This window comes from Mastomys coucha, unplaced genomic scaffold, assembly GCF_008632895.1.
Source record: "Mastomys coucha isolate ucsf_1 unplaced genomic scaffold, UCSF_Mcou_1 pScaffold5, whole genome shotgun sequence".
Lineage (NCBI taxonomy): Eukaryota > Metazoa > Chordata > Mammalia > Rodentia > Muridae > Mastomys > Mastomys coucha.
This window is the reverse complement of record NW_022196911.1, coordinates 77,342,275-77,359,732: the sequence shown is the minus strand read 5'-3', so window position 1 is coordinate 77,359,732 and position 17,458 is coordinate 77,342,275. Positions and strand designations below refer to the sequence as shown.

Sequence of the window (17,458 nt, the reverse complement as noted above, 5' to 3'; positions counted from 1 at the left end):
CTGAAAGGCCATTGGGACACTAAGCAACTGAGCCTCCCCTTCCCCACTTCCTGGTTCTCCCCTCCCCTTTCCTCTTTTCTACTCTCTCTTCCACTTCCTCCTTACCTTGCTTCTCCCTCCCTCCATTTCTTCACAATCTTCTCAAGGTATTTCTCTAGAAGGCTTGGCCAGTTTCTTATCTGCCAAGAAAGGAAGAAAGAAGGAAAGAAAGGAAGAAAGAAAGAAAGAAAGGAAGGAAGGAAGGAAGGAAGGAAGGACATGACAGTCCCTAAGTAGTTGAGGGTTTTATTACAGATATAAGGGAGAGCACAGGCAGAGGCATCTGGCACAGTCCAGAGTGAACATGACTGTCAGACTGAACAGGACCATGTGAAGGGATAGGAGAGAGGGAGAAAGGAAGAGAGAGAAGCTAGGTCCTGGCAGGAGAGGACCAGGAGACCAAGAGAGTGGCATAGCCAATATGGCTGGGTTATATAATGACGACAAGCTATGGGAAGATCCCCAACCCAGTCCCTAGATTGGAGTCCCTTCTATTTAGAATAGAAGGCCAGGTGTGCCAGCCAGGATGTCTCAGGTAGTGTGGCAGAGTTTTGATATGTGAATAGGCATCTCGGTTAGCTCTTTGTCCCTGGTATAAAACTTAACATAGATAAGATGAATTACAGGATCAGTCTTTTTTTTTTTTTTCATCCTGGAAGGGCCCACAGAAGGACTTCCCCCCCTCCCCCCGAAGAGGCGTCTTAGTTGGAGCTTCACAGCCCTCTGGCATTAGTGGGCGCCCTTGTTTAAGGATCGCTCCTAGACGTGAAGTTGCAACCTGATGAAGTGCTGCCCTCATGTGGCTGCCCGCGGTCAGTGCAGAACCAGACCAGAAGCCTGGGCTGCAGCGGTTGGTGTGCCTCAGCAGACATCTGGCTGCGTTGTCATGGTCCCAAGCTAAGAAAGTAACAGTAAAAATCGAAGAGCAATGGCAACATCTTAATATTATTGTGATGCAGTTACATTCCTGTGCGCTCAGGTAGGAAGAGGCGCAAAGAGAGAAGGATTTTCAGGGTGTTCACTGTAACCCGGAATCCACGGTCCTATCCTGTTCCAGGTTAACGGACAAATGCAGAAACAAGCGCTAAGAAATAACAATTAAAATTTGAAAGACCACAGCAGCTCTTAAGTGGCAAAGCCAGCATAAAACATCAGGCCTGCGTGACTCTTCTGCCCTGTATAACAGCTCCTAATAGCCTGAAGCTGCAATATTTAATATTGTCACTAAACCTTTTCTTCTCTTTAATTGAGGCTTTTACCAAAATGACATTTCCCCCTCCTCTGCATATCCGCGGAGGTTCCCTAACGAAGTGTTTATTCAACACGGGGCACAGAGGCTATCTGTCCTGACAGGCGAGTACTGGGCCTGGCCCAGTGCCCGGTCCTAGGTGACTGGATAGCAGAGCCACAGGGGTGTCAGTGAGGGCTCGCAGGAGGGTGGCCCATGTTGTGCCAGCCCAAGTGACACTCAGGCACTGAGAGGATCCAGGAAGGGTGCCCTTATAAGCTAAGGAAGCCAATCTGCCTTTCAAATCTGGCTAGTTTCCAAGCTAGCAGCACGCATGCTCAATCCAATCCCACGACGCTGGAGCAGCGTGGCAGGTGAAACAGATTCAAGGAACCTTTAAGATTTGCTTTTTCATGCTATGCCGCAGGGTAGGAGGAGGATGTGTAATGTTCTGTAGTGCAGAACATCAGCACAAGACTGTTAGTTGACAACAATTACTGTGTATTTCAAAATAGTGGGTAAGGAGGAGTTTGAGTGTTTCCCAACATGCAGAGGTGATGGATGTAGGAGGGAATGTTGTGCCAGTTTCCGCATCCTGATCATTGCATGCATAAATATGGAACTATTATATGTCAATTGAAGAAGAAAGGAAATATGTGTTTCATTAAAGAATCAGATGAAAGGGAGAGTTCCATGCTTTATTTAAGCCAATGAGAGAGAGAGACAGAGAGAGCATCTGTGTATGTGAGTGTATATGGTGTATATACACATTGCGTTAATGTATATGGTGGTGTATGTTGAATTATGGGATATTTGCCACTTACTAGTCCAAATTCAGTTACTCATTAGTTTGATATTTCATAAATGGGTTAGTAGGTACCTCAAAATTATATTTTAAATTAAATTCTCAATCCCTACTCCCAGGATGCCCCCTCCTTTGGTCTCCTTTCATCCCAGTAATTGGCAGCTTCCTAAGTTTGTCTTTGGTTCGGTCCCTTCTTCTAAGACTCGCCCCTCATCAATCCTGTCTTCAGGACCTGCAGGTTCATCCTACTAGTGACCTACTAGAAGAGGTCACTGCAACACCTCCAGCCATTCTGTTTATACTCAGCCCACTTGGATCCTACCCCTGACCTTCTCAGAGTTCAATCTCCTCACACCCCAGCCCTGAGAATGTCCCCAAAGCCCTTCTGCTTTTCAGAATGAGAACGAACACAAATTCCCCCTCCTCTCTCTAATTTGACAAACTATCTCTCTCAGCTCCCTCCTTTCCTCTATCCCTCCCACCTCCCCCTTCCTTCCCTACAACAGACTTCAAGATTTATGGAGGGAACGCATAGATCTTAAGTATGGAGAGTAATGGTTTTTTTGAGGTAAACAACCATTCTACTTAATTTAGGGGGCTCACCTTCTTGTGTTGATGCCTGTCCTTCACGATGCTGTGAGGTGTCTGTTGTGGAAACCAAGCAAGTTTGATTACTGTGCTTTCTGTGGGTGGATATTCCTCCTGTGGGCAGCTTTGGGCTATGCGCCTTTCTCCCTTGGGCACATGGCTAGGAATGAAGTTTCTAACTGATAGATTGTTGACATACATCGGCATCACCTCAGAGTGTGCTAGTGTGGTTTTTCACTCATACAAGGTGAGAGTTGGGATTACATCAAGTTTTTCTAAACACTTGATGTTTTCCAGGCTTTTTAGTTATTCTTAGAATGTACAGTGTTGCCTTATTTGGTTTGAAATTCTCATTTTCCTTGGGAATAATAAGATCTGAGCAGTGTATTGGTTTATTGGTAATTTAAATATCCGTATCTGTTTTGTTTTATTTTTTCAAATTGCCAGTTCAAATCTTTCACTTGTTTTTGGAAATTCCATTCCCTTGTTTTAGTGACTTGTAGATGTTCGCTCTGTATTCTCGATGTGCCATGTACTTCCACAGGGCTCTGGCTTTATTCTTTTCTCTGCCATGACCTTTGACTGTGACTTTTTAAATCTTCTTACTTGGACAGAGCCTCACTGGTGTGCCTGCCACAGCTGCTGTGTTTAGCCTTAGGTGATCTTAGACCCTGGTGTTCTCTCTGCTCTGTGGAAGTGTCTCCAGGTACCTGGACAGTTGGTGCCTCTACTCCACCCAGATATCTGGGCCATTGTCATCTTCTTAAAGGGAGCTCTCTACTCACTGCATACAGAATGTTTTCCCCAAACTTCCTATCTGGCTTTATCCCTACAGGATGTGTGTAAGATACACAGCATGTGTGTGTAAGTCTACACACCTGTCTGTATGCCACTTCCCAGTTTATTTTATCTCTGCGAGAATACAATCAAGGACCCTTTTGTTCCTTATCATCTCCAGCCTCTAAGAAGTACCCTATTTTCTGAAGTATTTAAAAACGAAACTTACCAAATAGATGAAAAACAGAGTGGATGTCGGCTAAAGTGTGAGGATGACACAGTAACAAATAGCCCTGAAATATCAGTGTTTGCAATATCAAAGGCTTTTTCTCTCCTGTGTTCTAAGTCTAATGTGGACTACCAAGGAGGTGTGTTCATTGCTCAAGGCCGTCATGGACAGGGGAGCCTTTACCTGCCATGCTACACCACAAACAAGGGCTCCAAGGTCTACCATGACAAAAGAAGAGAATGTTGGGAATTGAGCAGAGACCATTAAGTTATTTTGTCCAGAAGTCACATTTATCACCTTTGCTCATATTTCACTGTCCAATGCGAGGCAACCAGTGAAACCCAGCTTCAAAAGGAATGTGCCTGGAAAGGGGAAAAAGCTGGAAATCCCTTTGAGCATCAGAAACGCCTACTTCCGTGAGTGGAACTGTGTGTGACTTCAAATACCCCAACTGCTGAGCGAATGAATTAATGAGTGAGTGAATGGATGAATGAGTAAATGAATGAATTCAGGAAACAGCAACTGGAGAGTGAGGTCAAGTGCATAGTGGTTGAACAGTCAGTTTTCTATGCTTCTTCACTCCTGAGCTCCAGGCAGCACAGTGGGACTGGCAGTAGTGCCTTCTGTTGAGAAATGGTTGGACTGTACAATGCCAGTGACCAAGTTCTCAAGAGCAGGGCAGCCCTGTGTTTGCTTTATTGCATTTTCAATATTTTCCAGCAAAATGCACATCATGTTTCACACGAATTACTAATGTAGACAGCATTTGCTCCATTTAACAGTTGGGGCAGGTAAGGGATGGATGGAATAGAAGGGTCCCCATTCTCCCAGTTGACCAGCTCAGACCTCGGCTCTAATGCATGTGCTCTCTCTTCTGCATAATGGCAGAGAGGGTCCAACTCCATGTGCTACCTACCTTGTGACCTGACCGCCTTTCTCTCCACTTCATTCTGATTTACTCTGGCACCATTCCAATGTGGTTTTGCACTGGATGTTTACTGACATTCTCCAGCACCCCACACTGTCCTTGATGAGGTCAACCTAACCGACTGGGTCATTTCACCAAAGCGATGATTTTTCTGCTTTGTCCATTCATTGGGTTTCTTTGCTTTGCTTTCTTGTCAAAAGGCTGATTTTCAGCACTTACCTGTGCCCCGCTGCTTACATTACTAAAGCCGGAAACTTCACGCAGGTCATTGAGCTCTTGTTTATGAACCTCTAAACACATGACATTGACCATGTAAAACTACCTCATAGTTTCTTCATTTGAAAAATAAGGATTGGGCTGGTGAGATGGCTCAGCAGGTAAGAGCATTGACTGCCCGAAGGTCCTGAGTTCAAATCCCAGAAACCATATGGCGGTTCACAGCCACCCTTAATGAGATCTGACACCCTCTTCTGGTGCATCTGAAGACAGCTGCAGTGTACTTATTTATAATAATAAATAAATCTTTGGGCCTGAGCAAGCAGGGACTGAGCAAGCAGGGCCAACCTGAGCGAGCAGAGGTCCTAAAAGTCAATTTCCAAGAACCAGATGAAGACTCACAACTATCTGTACAGCTACAGTATGTACTCATATACCTAAAATAAAATAAATAAATTAAAAAAAAAGAAAAGAAAAAGAAAAAGAAGGATCACACCCATTCTGCCATTGCAAGAGAAGTATTTTCCATGAATGAAATGAAGTAGTTGATATTAAAGGATTTGTGAACTACAGAGAGGCCACAGAAATTGATTGTTGCTGAGTAAACACGTTTGTTGGCATCAAAGAGAACTCAGCGCCTCCTCATGCTTTATTAATTCTGCTCCTGGAGCCTCTGTTTTCTCTCTCCAGATTCTTTACAGAATACTGCAAACAAGTCCAAGCAACTATTTTCTTTTTAAACGTCTCTTTTGGCTTAATTAAATGATGTACACGCCTGCTGGCTGTGTGGCAGAATTCCTTTGAAGGGACCAGTCTACAGACTGGGCTCCAACCAGCAATTGAATGGAGCCCAATCAGCCCAGCCTTGAGCTTTTATGGAAAGCCCATCTTGCTCATCTCTGTCCCAACTCAAGATTTAGTATCTTATGGCAGCTTTCTACTAAAGGTAGTTTCAAAGCATTTGCTAAAGGCTGAAACCTCTGCCCTGGCACGAGGCCACCTCTCCCACTGCTCATACTGCATAAACACGTGCCTGTATTATGACAGTTTTCAAGTAGGTGGCAGTGAAATTTCTGTTTCTAACCAAATCGGCATGTTATGACAAGCTCCTGGCAGATGTGGAGCAAGCATCTTACGAGAGGACACTTCCTTGTAACCTGCAGGAGGGACGCTTTGTGCAGCTGCTTGGCTGGGACGGCTTGCCAGTGTGGAACTTACTGGCATGCTTGGGCCACCCCTCAATGTAATTCCTCCCTTGGCAATTTGGGACCTGGTTCGTCAGGCTGTCCCTTGGGATCCTGGTCATTGAAGACTCTCTGGTTCATTTTCTCTGCCATCTGCCATGTCTGCTCCCCCTGAAAAGTGATGCCTTTGGTTCCTAATGCTTCATTTTGCACACTGAAGGCAGAAGGACTAATCTGTCACTCTATATGGGTCACTCCAACTATATATATATATATATATATATATATATATATATATATATATATATATATATGTGTGTGTGTGTGTGTGTGTGTGTGTGTGTGTGTGTGTGTGTGTGTAAATATCAGAGTCTGGTTTCCAGTCCACCCCTCATCAACATTTCATTTTTGGGAGTCCCTCCCAAAAAAGCTGAGCAGGTGGAGCTCACCCCTGGTTTTTCTAGGTAGGCTGGGCTCTGGCTTTTGTGATCAACATGGTTTCTCTGCCAGATCAACTCCTGATATACTTGACCTTGTACCACTACTGAATAAAAATCTCCCTTGATGTTTTAAATGATGACTAAGATCTCAGTAAGAGATATCATGGGTTGCTGGTGGCATGCATGGGCATCCATGCTACTGGGTTCAGCCGATCTCTCTTGCCATCTGGCACACCCTCTGACTCCTCCTTTGTTGCAGCAACAGAGACCTCCACAAACAAGAGAGGAGGGGATCTGAGCCCAGTGTGCTGCATTTGATAAGCGGACTCTAGTCTTCTTCCTTAACTCCATCTTCTCCCATTGCTTATACCCCTTAGAGTAGACATTGAGTTCCAGGGCTCTCTTTTCCCTGTCCTCTATTCGCTGTCTCTCTGAATGATCATGATGGGAGCTAGCATAGAATTCTCTATTATGGACATCTCTACTTGGTTCCTCCTAAGACACTGTCATCCTCCATCTTAGCTCCTTTTAGGAAGTAGACTAGGATCCACCCTGAAACTGCTGATGCTGGGGAAGAGACATCTACTGCAAGAGCATCTTTTCACATTTCTGAACCGCCCTGGCGCCTGGCAGCTGAGGGGAGTGGGTTTCATCTCCTGAGCACCTCTGTTCCTCACCTAGGATCCTGGAAAACACTGTGAGCAGACTGTCCTTTCCACAAATAGACGACCCTCTCCTACCCCTGAAACCGTGAAGGGGCAGTCTCCCACGCTCCAGGTGGTTTCTTACGACGTAGGTCACTTTATCACTCCCTTTGATAATTACTTGTAATCAGCTTACTCCCTGGGATAATGAGATGATAATATAGGACAATGAGATGATAATCTAAGATAATGAGATGATAATATAGGATAATGAGATAATAACCGGAAGATGCACCATTTGTTAAGCATCTTTACTAAGCTAAGCATTTTATCTTGACTGTTCTATCTCATTCCTACTCCTAGAAGTAAGAGAATGGCTTGCTGATAAGAGTGAGTCCTTCTAACCTCGTGGGTTAGAAGCCTGTTCTCCAGGGTGACAATGTGAAAGGTGGCTGCTCTGTAAGAGGTGGAGACTGGTGGGAAGTGACACTGGAGATATCACTACCGAGAGAAATTGATACAGCGATCTCTCAGGGGACCTGGTTAGTTTTTTTAAGAAGTGTGCTAATCTCTTTCTGTCAAAAAAAGATCCTGGGAAAAACAACTTAGATGGAGGAAAGTTTTATTTATTTTGACTCACCATTTTGAGGGCTTCAGTCCATGGGCACCTGGCTCCGATGCTTTTAGACCTCTGACAAGTCAAAACCCTGGACTGCCACAAGGGCAGTCCCCCAGTGCTCCACTAGGGGTTCTAATACATCCCAGTGATGCTACCAGCTCACAACTAAGCCTTCAGCACATGACCCTTGGGGACACATTTCAGATTCAAACTGTAAGAAGAGAGTTTTTGTCAAGACTCCTCCACTCTCTGGCTTTCCAACCCACCATGAGATCTTATGTGCAATGATTCCATAATACTGTCTCCCACATTGTGGTCCAACCAGGAGGGTCATCCCTAGGAGCTGAACTGATTAGGCCACCTCACCTTGGACTTCCATCCACCATGATTGTAAACTAAAAGCATGTATTCCCTCACCCCCACCAGCCCTTAGCCCACCTAATTTCCAGTATTATGTTAAATCAGCTCAAAACTAACACAGGTATGTGTATTCTAGAAAGGAACTGCCCACAGCTTAGGTAAGCCTCATTTCCTCCCAGCTTAGGGAGGACCCTTGGGTCCCTTGAGACCAGGGGGTTGGGGAAGCGCGATAGACAAGTCATAAAGTATGTGGTCCCAGGAGCTTTAGGAACCAAATCTCTGTGCCCCTAGCTCCAGTTTGGAAAGGCTAGTCATGTTTTCCTGGAGTAGAAAGCCATGAGTGGAAGCCAGTCTCACTACTTCTACTTGATATGGACTTTCAGTAGTACTCTTTGTGAACTGGCAGCCTCCCTGACAGGCTGGATCACAGCATCTACATTAGAAATGTTAACTTCAGAGCAACTGCTCACTGGTCAGCATGCTGTGCTCACAGTCTTCCCCTCCTTTCCCCCTACAGCAGAGCTCCTCATCCATCTGCCTTTGGTTACTTCTTATATTTTTTAAGCAAGAAGTAAAGTGTATTTTTCCTTCCTGCATTTTTTTTTTTTTTACTACCACTTGGTGCAAGGGCTGAAAGCTGTCAGAGCAGTAATGCATTGCATCAAATTAACATATTCTTCTGAAATGGTAATTACACCCCTTTTGTGTGCCTCTGAATACACGTTTTTTGAAGTGTGAATGAGGCGCTGACACCAGGAGTCTCACTCTAAATGATCATTATTAGTGCATCTGTCCAAATGATTCATGGGAAATGGCTGGCAGAGGTTTCTAAGCTGAGAGGAATTTAAAGGTGAGCCACATAGCTTCTTCAGAAAAGTTCTCACCTCAGCCTTTGGTGAGAGTTCATTCCTTCACACCCTAGAACTATTTCCAGTCCATTGATACTGCAAGAGTCAAGTTCCCCTGCACTGAGTGTCTGTTCTCCTGGAGTACACAATTCAGGTTAGCAATTCAAAGGAAGACATCCATCTTCCACTTCGCAGTCCTAGGAAAAATGGCAGACAGACTGTTCAGAACAAAGAAGACAGAGGACAACTCTGAGCGGTACGTCTTGGGGCCAAGAGATGTCTTCAGGAGGTGGTTGGGCAGTCCAAATTTAGGGACAAATAATTGAACAAAGGAGAGTAAATCAAGGCTCCTTGTGCAAAACTTTGGCAGTCCTTAGAAAGCTGGGTCTTTATCTTAAAGGACTGAGACACCATGGAAGGTTTTAGAGAAAGGAGGGGGAATGCTCAGGTCTGCTACAAAAGATCCTCCCTGGCTCTATAGGGGGATGGATTGTAAACAGAACATGGCAGAGAGAAGCCCTTAGAAGGCTGTGACTCTGGTCTAAATAAGGCATTCAGGCTGGTGCAGAAAGATGGCTGTAGAAATGGAGATACAGGTTGGCTCTGACAGGAAATAGAAAATGAGACAGATTACCTGGGGTTCTGGAGAAGCTGTGGAGCTAAGGAGTTGGGGCATGGTGATCTTGAGGGCCTCTGTGTCACTCTGCTCTGAGTTGGCTTCTCTTCTGCTATTGTTCCTGGGGGATGTGCTCCTATTAGAGACATGATTGTTTTGATTGCAAGGAGGTGATGCCCATCGGAACTAGTTACTGAAAAGGTGGGAGGAGTTCCCTAGAAAGGATGCAGTCAAGTTCCATAGCTCTCCAAAAGCAGCGAGAGACACAATGTAACAGGTTCCAGGGGGCTGGACAGATGGCTCCGTGTGAAATCCTTACTGTGTGAACATGAGAAACTGAGTCTGGATCTCCCAAGAGTGGTGCTGTATATCTTCATCTCAACACCGGAAGAGACTGGGCAGACACCACAGGCAGATCCCCAAAATTCACTGGTCAATGAGACTAGTTGAATTAATGAGCTTTGGGCTCAGTGAAAGACTCCCTCTCAAGAAACAAAGGTGGAGAGTATGAGACCTCATGTCAACTCTAGCCTCTGTATGTGGATACACATATACTACACGCAAGAGCATCAATAAATAAAACCAAATTAAATAATTACGTTCAAATAACATCACCTACTAAGAAATTCTTACATACCTCTGCACCTGCCTCTCCCAACTAAGAAGACACAGATGTCCCATGAGAACCACAGTGTGAGCACAAAGTTCTTTGTGTCACAGGTTCTAGTATATAGGGAAAAAAAGGGGGTTGGGGGACTGAAATTCAGTGACTTCAAGATTAAAAAAACCAAATTTTTAATGGCTTTACCTTTGCCACCAAATTCCCCCATTCCTTGTTTGTAGCAGAAATGCTGTCTGATTATGAAAGGAACATGGTGTGTGTGTGTGTGTGTGTGTGTGTGTGTGTGCATGCTACTTTGCTTCTAAATTTCCCTGGAGTTAGGTTTGAGTTAAGTTGACTATACAGCTTTGATGATCAACCACAAGACTCCTGTACTATGCTATGAGTAACCCAACCATTCTGCTGCTATACTAGACCTGAAGAATGAGCTACCAAAAAAAAAAAAAAGACAATGAAGAGAGGGCACTACTCGGGAAAAGAAGGGATAGAATCAGTCCTTGTAGAAGGCGCTTCTACTGGATTGTCTGAGACTGCCCTCCCCAATGCATGTCTACCTCTAACCCAGGACAATGGGCTATTTAAAAGCAGAATCCACAGTATAATCAGCGAAGTAGTGTACTACTTTAGAGAAGGTCCTAAGTTGGCTGTTCCTGGTGTCTTTGTAGCAGGAAGGAGACTTGGGCATAGATGCTGAGGGGAGGATGGGCAGGCGAGGGCACTCTGTGGAGTGGAGAGAGATACACAGAGAATCCCTGTGTTGATGGAGAAAAAAAAAACACAGACTTTCGAAGCTACAGATTAACAGTGATGAGACTGCTGGTCATCTCTAGGTGCCCTAAAGAGAGAGAGAAAGAGGAAGAGCCTGTAGAGAGAGCCTGACCCTGCTCAAACTTTAATTTCAAAGTGTGAAGAAGAATGAGACATAAGCTAGTCTCGAAGATCTCAAGGAGATGACTGGATACCTGCAGAAATCCCTGAACAGGTTATGATCAGTGAGCACATACCTGAGTCATGTCAGGTCTCTGACACATACAATATACATTCACACAAACCAAACACATACATAAACAAAAACAAAAATGTTTTTTTTTTTTTTGGAAGTATCAAAGCAGTAAATTCTAGGTGTGGAGTGTGGCCAAGCATTGCAGTTCATGACTGTAATCCAAGTACTTATGCCTTAGTTAGCGTTTCTCTTGTGATGAAACACCACAACCAAAAGCAACTTGAGGAGGAAAGAGTTTATTTGGCTTACATATCCTGAATCACAGTCCACTGAGGAAAACCAAGGCAGGAACACTAATGGGTCAGGCACCTGGAGGCAACAGCTGGTGCAGAGGTCATAGAGGGATCCTGCTTACTGGCTTGCTTTTCATGCCTTGCTCAGCCTGCTTTCTTATAGAACCCAGGACGACCTGCCCACAAATGGTGCACCAACAATGGGCTGGGCTCTCCCCTATCAATCACTAATTAAGAAAATGCCCTAGAAGCTTGTCTGCAGCCAGATCTTATGGAGGTACATTTCTGTAATTGAGGGTTTATTTTTTTTCCTCTTCAGATGACTTTAGCTTATATCAAGTTGACTTAAAAGTAGTCAGGCCGACCTGAGAGTCAGAACCTGGAGAATCCCAAAGTCAAGGCTAGTCTAGACTACATAGGGAGATTATCTGAGAAGAACAAACAACAAATCAAAAAATAAAAGATAAATGAAATTCATCTGTTAGCTTAGTTCCAGGAAATGATAGAGATGAGTTGGGATGTAGCCTGGTGCAATGACGTACACCTCTAATCCCAGCACTCAGGAAAAAAGACTGAGGCAAGAAGGGTTGCAAGCTCAGTTCCAGCCTGGCCTAGGTGGGGAGTTTCAGACCAGACTTGTTTATATAACAAAGCCCTGTCTTAGTCAAAAAATAAAAATAAAAAGGAAAGAGAAAGGTGGGGAAGGGGGGAGAAGACAGAAGGAGGTGATGGAACTTGGGATTTACATGACACTGGTGTGGGTTCAGGTCCAAGGTCTACCACTTATTAGGGAGACATGAAATGTTCTCTTTCTGAGCCATTTTTTTTTTAAAAAATCTATTAAATGGGGATAAAATAACACCTAGGATATAGAATTGTAGGGGAATTGTAAAACATCCATTTTGTGATCACCTAGGACTTGAATGGGGTCAGAGCTCCGCTCCTGGGACTGAGACAATATAGAGATATGTTTCCCCCACAGAAGCAGTTCCAAAGGAAACATGGGGCCAGACAGACAGAGAAGGAGAGATGCCAGGAAAAGAGCAGACCTCAGTATTTTCTAAGTGCCTGTGACTCCTGGTGCCCTGTCTATTTCCCCTCTGATCTCCATGTTCACCTCCCATGCCCATCCTCCTTCACTAGCATGGAAAAGGAGACCCAGTAGATGCCTTACACAATGGCATTGATGTGACTGGTTCTGGGTTCCCCATTCCTCACTGCAAGCCCCCTCCCTTCCATCACTGTAGGCTTTTCCACTTACTGAGTACAGTGGAGGCCTGACAGCTAGAGGTGGAAGTATGAAAGGCTTGGGAGGGCAGGCAGAACCAGAGTCACACAACATGGTACCAGTTTCATAACAAGTGACTCAGTGGCTCACAACAGCACACATTAATTCTCTTGTTCTTCTGGAGACAAAACCTAATCCCTGAGAGCTTATTGAGGCATTGGTGGGGCTAGTTCCTCCTGGAGGCTCTTGGGGTTGATGTGTCTGTTTTCTGCATTGACTGACTCAGGGTCCCTGCTTCATATCACTCTAAAATTTGGGCCCATGATTCTCTCCCCTGCTATTGAAGCTGATGTCTCAGACTCCCTTTGATAGGTCCCTTTGTAAGCACCTGGTTCTACTTGGCTAAACCTGGACCTCCTCTGCATTTTAAGATGGTTGGCTTAACCTCATCTTCAAAACCTATGTTGTCATATAAAGTGACAGTTTCTGGGGATTCAGACGAATACAGCTTTGAGAAACTATTACTCAGCTTCCTGCTAAGGTGCAAAGAAAATATTTTCATACTCAAGACTTTGAGGAAGACTAGAAATAATAAAGACAGGCTGGTGAGATGGCTCAGTGGGAAAGAGCACCGACTGCTCTTTGGAAGGTCATGAGTTCAAATCCCAGCAACCACATGGTGGCTCCCAACCACCCGTAATGAGATCTGATGCCCTCTTCTGGTGTAACTGGAGACAGATACAGTGTACTTACATATAATAAATAAATAAATCTTAAAAAAAAAAAAAGAAAGAAGAAAGACAGTTGAGTTAGAGGCCACGAATGCTACAGTATGGGAGAGTTGAAGCTTAAGACAAATGTTTTGAAGATAATATCAAGAAGACCTGGGATGTAACTTTTACATAGTATTAAATACAATTAATTAATACAATTAATCAAATACAATTTAAATTAAATTGTTTTTCTTCATCACTGGGTTTCTACCTCACATGGAGTAGTTGGCCCTTTTGTCTCATTTCAAAAGCCGAGACACACTAGCAAGAAGGCCAAGAAAGGAGGCATTATCAGTAAAGTTAGGAAACTACAGGATACGTTTTAAAGCACATGGCTAGCTTGACTCAGAAAGGAAGGTAGAGAGGGCTAAAAGATTGTTATATAGAATCTTGGATCATGGGCTAAAGGAGGCTCTTTGGTTAGAAAAGCCAGGGAGGTCGTGAAAGAGGGGATGAAAGGGAAAGGAGGTTTGTGGAGACTGACAGGATGGGCAGGGGTGGGGGTGGGCAGTGCAGTATGGCTAGGAAGACTTTTCTCTGTTCTACATCCAACAAGCAACAGAGGTGGCACCACAAACTGCACCTAGAAAGAAGTTTGGGGGCCACCAATGCAAACAAATGGATGCTGACTTCAGAGCTAGAAAAATAGAAAGTGGCAACAGTTGGATCCTAATAAAATATGGGCAGCAAGGATGAGTGTCAAAAGATCTTTAACAAAACAAAGACAAAAACCAGGAAAGCACTGAAGAAAACTGAAGAGATATCAAGAGACCTTTGGAAGCTAGAAAAGCAAATGAATAAGTAAAATTTAACTTTCATACCAGAGAAAACTGAAATAAAATTGCCATAAGGTGCTGGATTGATAAATAAGAAGCCTTCCAATTGCATCCTGGAACTCTGTAAACAACTCTGGAACTTGAGGCCATAAATGCCATCCCAAATGGCAGACTAGCTGGAGCCAAGCAATGTGCAATTGGTTGGAACTCTGTAAAAGAAGCCATTAGACCCACTACAGAAGCCCTCTATCCAAAAGCTAGCAAGTTTCCATCCTTACCAAGTGAGAGACAGAAGGTTGGCTCTTTAGAGAAGCTGTATCATAGGCACTCAGAATTGGAAAACACCATGCTCAGCCTGGGAAGGGTGGGAAGGAAAGATTGCTCTACCAGACACTGGCAAATAGAGAACAGAAAGCCGCTAGCCTTTTGACAGAAGGCTGGACTGCAGATGACCTGACTCACGGGAGAGAAAGTCCTGACAGAACCAGACAGGTGGATTTCCCTTAGCAACCTGGCTTGCTGGCTGCAGGGACACCCTGTGGGGCAGATAGCAAGCGACAAACATAGCACAGCTCATGTACATGAAGCTGCCCATTGTCCTCTGCAGCATCTTGCTGCTGCACACAAAAGGATGCCAGGCACTGAAATACCTGAGGGACACCACTAACTGAAAGACAGAATGTAGGAACCCACAGAAAGCAAAGATAATACAGAAAGGAGAGGAGGAGAAACTAGGAGGGAAAGTCATCCAGTTTATATTCTTAGAGAGATTTAAAAACATTCAGCCCATGAAATAGGAATTACTTTGGTTTTTTTTCTTTTAAAGAACAAAATTTCTCTTGCAAATGCTGAGTCAAAATACAAAGTTCTACACACACACACATACACATATACACACTTGCACACACACAGAGTGAAACACAGTGGTGGACAGTTGACTCAGCAGTTCAGAGCACTTGCTCTTGCAGAGGGCCTGGATTTGGTTCTCAAAATCTATAAAGATGTTCACACTCATCTCTAACTCCAGTTCTAGACATGCCAACATCTTCTCCCCCTTACTTCTTCAGGTACCAGGTACACATATGGTGCACATATACCCACAGGAAAAAACATCCATATACGTAAAATAAAGCAAATAAATGTAAAACTATCTTTAAAGTTAGTAAATGCAATGATAAAAGAATGGAAAGAACAGGAAAAGAGAATAAACTAAAAAGTACTTCAGAGGATGAAAAGTCTAATCTAGTCTAGAGCTGAGAATCATATCTAAACACTGGTCAGAAAAAAAAAAACTAAAACAGAATAGTATAGATTTTCAGACTTAAGGGATCTATTTATGCCCAGCATAATAAATAAAATCATTATGAAATTTCATAGTGAACTAAAATTAAAAATACCAAAAACTACCAGAGAGAAACATAAAACCACACACACACACACACACACACACACACACACAGAGAGAGAGAGAGAGAGAGAGAGAGAGAGAGAGAATGACAAAGGCACTGAGGTTATCAACAGTAGTTGTCTCCTGAGCCAGAGGACATCAGAAAAATGCCTTTAAAATCTGGGGATGGAGGCACTGGGCTTAAATCTCTATGCATAGCTAAGACAAAGATAGTATATAAATAAAAAGAATGCCACAACATGTGTCTTTTTCTACAGAGGTGACTGGAATATTGAACCATCATTTAATGAAATGCTATAATGAAAAAAAAAGGGGGCCCAAAGCCAAGGGATATTTTATACACACACACACACACACACACACACACACACACATGTATATAAAAGTATAATTGATATTTTGTGTCTCTTTTCATTATATATGTTTAACATATATATGATAATAAATATATATAATAAAAACATCTAAAAAACAACTGCTTTCCACTTCCATGCGTGTTCATGTGTGTGTATAAGCGTGTGCACGTGCAAGCCCCCATGTGTGTTCACGTGTCATTTGTGCCTCTGTGATGCTAAAGCTTGGACTCAGAGCTTTGTGCATATTAAGAAAGCCCCTCAAGGGAATTGATGTGAAGGTGAGTGAAAGCAGGTGTGAGTGAAAGCAAGGAAGGAATCATGGCTGCCAAAGTATTTGAGTCCATCGGAAAGTTCGGCCTGGCTTTAGCAGTTGCAGGAGGCGTGGTGAACTCTGCTTTATATAACGTGGATGCTGGGCACAGAGCTGTCATCTTTGACCGATTCCATGGAGTACAGGACACTGTGGTAGGGGAAGGGACTCATTTTCTCATCCCTTGGGTACAGAAACCAGTTATCTTTGACTGTCGCTCTCAACCACGAAATATACCAGTCATCACTGGTAGCAAAGACTTGCAGAACGTCAACATCACACTGCGCATCCTCTTCCGGCCCATGGCCAGCCAGCTTCCTCATATCTACACCAACATCGGCCAGGACTATGATGAGCGGGTGCTGCCCTCTATCACCTCAGAGATCCTCAAGTCGGTGGTGGCTCGCTTCGATGCAGGAGAATTGATTACCCAGCGAGAGGTGGTCTCCAAGCAAGTGAGCGATGACCTCACAGAGCGAGCATCAACATTTGGGCTTGTCCTGGATGACGTGTCCCTGACACATCTGACCTTCGGGAAAGAGTTCACAGAGGCAGTGGAAGCCAAACAGGTGGCTCAGCAGGAAGCAGAGACAGCCAGATTTGTGGTGGAAAAGGCTGAGCAGCAGAAGGTAGCAGCCATCATCTCTGCTGAAGGTGACGCTAAGGCAGCTGAGCTCATCGCCAACTCGCTGGCCACCGCAGGTGATGGCCTGATTGAGCTGCGAAAGCTGGAAGCTGCTGAGGACATTGCATACCAGCTCTCCCTCTCTCGGAATGTCACCTACCTGCCAGTGGGGAAGACTGTGCCCCTCCGGCTTCCCCAGTGAGGCTTCCCCTGCTTCACCTTCTCAGGCCAATCGGGCCACAGTCTCGAACATTTTGAACAACGCCTTCCTTCTACCCCACCCCAAAAATCACTGTGAAATTTAATGATTGGTTTAAAGTGAAGGAAACAAAAGTAAAATCACTTCAGATCTCTCTCTCTCTCTCTCTCTCTCTCTCAATCTCTTTCTCTCTCTCATACACACCCACACCCACACATATATACACACACACACTATCTATCTATCTATCTATCTATCTATAATCTATATATACATACACACGCGCACACATATATATGTATATGTATACGTATATATACATATATGTGTATATACACACACACATATATGTATGTATACACACACATATATACATGTATATATGTGTATATATATATATATAT

General features: G+C 44.0%; 1 protein-coding gene and 1 pseudogene across 3 annotated transcripts in view; both read left to right on the top strand.

Moving 5' to 3' along the window:
- Positions 1-17,458, top strand: part of Asic2 (acid sensing ion channel subunit 2) — a 1,070,182-nt gene that overhangs the window by 377,208 nt on the left and 675,516 nt on the right. The gene's annotated exons all lie outside the window — the stretch shown is intronic.
- LOC116079015 lies at positions 15,931-17,208 on the top strand (annotated as a pseudogene). Its single transcript, XR_004113705.1, has one exon. The product of XR_004113705.1 is annotated as a prohibitin pseudogene (transcript).